Raw genomic sequence first — 3,999 nt, 5'->3', positions numbered from 1 at the left:
TTTTAGACCAAAAATTAAAGACGTTGTCTGGCCATAAAATCCTAAAAAAGACGCTTTACAATAAAATGCTGTATAGCCGCCATTTTTTAATAAAATTTTATAAAAAAAACTTATTTTAGACATCAATACTCATGCAATAAAACGTACTTTACAGATTTTTGATGCCGATTTCATTGAGAAAAAAATTCCTAAAAATATGCCTATTTTGTCGTAAGTTACTTAGGTTTCCCCTCTTAACTATTTTTATATTGAAAATTAATATATATACATATTTTATTATTTTCCAGTGAAAAAGGATGGCGCCCAAGATTCAAAAGCAGTTTGAAGGCCACGGAGCAAAACCACAAAAATCATCCAAGCCCTCAAAACATACAAGCTATGCATCAAACGGAAGACTAGTTACTGCTCCAAGAAGATATTGGACTTTATCGGATGAACCGTCTCGAAAAAGGCTAAGAAAATCGCTCAACTCTGTACACAACGAGATACAAGCTTTAAGTAGTGGTTATAAAGATAATCCCAAATTTGCTTCATTGTTGAAGTCGAGTGATAAATTGCTTATGGATTCGCATAAGCCAAAGTCTACACCAAAGAGTAATCAATCCTCATCTCAGATACAGCAAAATCAGAAAAAAAATTGACCAAGCCAAGTGTTAAAACATTCAAAAAAATTGCCTTTACCTAAAAATACTTCTCCGAGCACAGTATCACCATTGCCAGTAGATCCAAAAACTTCAAATGCAAAGATAACGGAAACTATCTCTGAGTCATCAAAAGATAATAGAAATTCACCATTACCTGATTTGCACAATGAAAACGGAGCTCCTAATACAAGCACCAAGAAAAATAAACCAAAGTCGTCTGACCAAAATCAAAATGTCCCGCCTGTTATTAAAATGAACAAGTAAATATTCATTATAACTTATTTTAGGATACTATATTTTTGTTCTTTTTAAATCAATGTATCGTTTATTTGTATTATAGTTTAATTTATTTTATTAATTTTTAGCTTAACCAATTTGTTTAGAAAAATTAACACTTTTTCAAAAAAAAGTATGGTGAAGGTTCAATATTGTTTTAGTTAAAAAAATAATACTGTTTTAAATTGTATAATGAATAAGTTACACTTATTATTAAACGCTTTTTTCTTTATTTATAAGATAGATATTTTTTAATTTTAAATCTTTTTGGTTATTACAGATATCTTCATGCTCTTCAAGCTAATGTGAACATTAATTCCGGAGTTCAAATTCCAGCTTGGGAAAGCAACATTTTAGTTCCCGAAAACGTTCTTCTCGACATTACAACCCGTTTACGGTAAGCCAATTATTAGCTCATATATATATATATATATATATATATATATATATATATATATATATATATATATATATATATATATATATATATATATATATATATATATGAGGCATTCTTTCTCAAGTGGGCCACCCCTTCTCTCCATTTCAAATTTAATCCAAAAATCTTTTATAATAGCTCAAATTAAAGGTAAATATGTCAGCTTTTCAATGCCGTTGGGCCCTTTTTGAAATATTAATTTCCTAATGAACTATATATAATTTAATGACAAAAAACACTATGACCAATTCTTTTTCATATTAAAAAAAGAAGAAAAACCCAATTTTAAAAATGCTACAGGGCCTACAACATTAAATTATATGATAAATTAACAAAATTTCATATTATTTCCTAAAATTAAAGATGGCAAATCTAATATGGCGCCCAAAATTAGAAAAATTTATAATTTTTGTTCAAACTCACCATAAAGGGGTTTTTGGGATCGCTGATGACGAATTTGGTGTTAGTTTCTTAAAATTCAAAATGGCGAATCCAAAATGTCGGACTTAGAAATTAAAAATCAATCGAATTTGACTAAAATTTGTTATTTGAGGGTTTTTGGGATCGCTGATGACGAATTTGGTGTTTATATTTCAAAATTCAAAATGGCGAATTCAAAATGGCGGACTTTAAAATTAATCGGATTTGCCTAAAATTTGTTATTTGGGGGTTTTTGGGATCGCTGTTGACGAATTTGGTGTTTGTGTTTCAAAATTCAAAATGGCGGACCTAAAAAATTAAAAATCAATCCGCTTTGCCTAAAACCTGTTTTTCGGGTGTTTTTGAGATCGCTGATAACGAATTTGATGTCTATGATTAGGAATTTGATGTCAGCTTTTGAGAATTAAATACAAATTGGACAAATTATCGTTATTTATTTATTTAAAAATCTAAGTTCTTTAGGGTTATTTGAGTATCGCTTTATTCATAATAATTTCTATACAAAACATAAAAATCAGCAGCAATCACATAGCTGGCAATTAATATTTCAGCGTTATTGCATTCAAAATATCGAATTTCTAATACTCAATATAGAATCGGCAATCCCAAAAATATCACAGTAATGAATTTTTAGCAAATCTGATTAATGTTTCATATTACGTTAACTATATTAGATCCATTATATTGAATTCTGAAAAGCTGCCATCAAATTCCTAACCATAGACATCAAATTCGTAATCAGCGATCTCAAAAACTCCCGAAAAACAAATTTTAGGCAAAACCGATTGCTTTTTAAATTTTTAAGTCCGCCATTTTGGATCTACCATTTTGAATTTTGAGAATCTGACATCAAATTCGAAATCAGCGATCTCAAAAACCCCCAAATAACAAATTTTAGGCAAATCTGATTAATTTTTAATTTTTAAGTCCGCCATTTTGGATTCGCCATCTTGAATTTTGAAAAACTAACACCAAATTCGTCATCAGCGATCCCAAAAACCCCCAAATAACAAATTTGAGACAAATCCGATTAATTTTTAATTTCTAAGTCCGCCATTTTTGATTCGCCATTTTGAATTTTGAAAAACTAACACCAAATTCGTCATCAGCGATCCCAATAACCTTTTTATGGTGAGTTTGAACAAAAATTATACATTTTTTAAATTTTGGGCGCCATATTGGATTCGCCATCTTTAATTTTAGGAAATAATATGAAATTTTGTTAATTTATCATATAATTTAATGTTGTAGGCCCTGTAGCATTTTTAAAATTGGGTTTTTCTTCTTTTTTTAATATGAAAAAGAATTGTTCATAGTGTTTTTTGTCATTAAATTATATATAGTTTATTTGGAGATTAATATTTCAAAAAGGGCCCAACGGCATTGAAAAGCTGACATTTTTACCTTTAATTTGAGCTATTATAAAAGATTTTTGGATTAAATTTGAAATGGAGAGAAGGGGTGGCCCACTTGAGAAAGAATGCCTCATATATATATATATACATATATATATATATATATATACCTAATAACGACAGATTCCTCTTAGGTAATTTCAAAAAAACAACTAATATGTAAGACAGTTTCTCTTCTAGACAGTTTCAATAAACAAATGATTAAACGACAGTTCTTCTAAGAAAAATTTAAATGAACAACTGAAATACACGACAGTATACGATATGTGACGATGGTAATAAATATACTTAAATGACGAAATTAATTATTTTGAATAATTTTCAGTTACTGAATGAAACTCAGACATAATAATTGGTAGATTGGTAGATGAGCTGTTCGAAAGGTGTCCTAAGATTTACAGAAGTTACATATATCAAATTCGACAATGCTGAAATGTTCAGAATATTCAACTTGAGAAAGGATGGACTTGAAACGACTATATTTAAAATAAATTGAGAAACTTATAAATTATTTAAGCTTGAAATTTGTAAAATTGATAATTTTTATTTATATTGTAAACGAGTCAATCTCGGGAGGGAGTGTTGAAATATTGTATATTCGCGCCTAATATCTCGCTTGACTCTAACGTAGTTGATTCTACGTCACTACCGTGTGCGCACGCACTTCTTCTACTTCTCGATATCGCTTCGACCGTGAACGTCTCGATCGTCAACGAGCTCTTAATAAACGACTGATTTCATCCGTATTTGTGTGTTCTTATTGACTACATCCTGCTCTAAATAA

General features: G+C 29.4%; 1 long non-coding RNA gene across 1 annotated transcript; it reads left to right on the top strand.

Annotated features, from left to right (window-relative positions):
• The first annotated feature begins 239 nt into the window (after positions 1-239).
• LOC122503472 lies at positions 240-3,999 on the top strand. Its single transcript, XR_006301750.1, has 3 exons — positions 240-904; positions 1,201-1,317; positions 3,541-3,999. It is a non-coding gene; the product is annotated as an uncharacterized LOC122503472 (long non-coding RNA).

Source organism: Leptopilina heterotoma, unplaced genomic scaffold, assembly GCF_015476425.1.
Source record: "Leptopilina heterotoma isolate Lh14 unplaced genomic scaffold, ASM1547642v1 Lhet_1092, whole genome shotgun sequence".
NCBI classification, from domain to species: domain Eukaryota; kingdom Metazoa; phylum Arthropoda; class Insecta; order Hymenoptera; family Figitidae; genus Leptopilina; species Leptopilina heterotoma.
The sequence above is the reverse complement of the archived record's forward strand: the minus strand, read 5'-3'. Positions and strand labels throughout refer to the sequence as shown.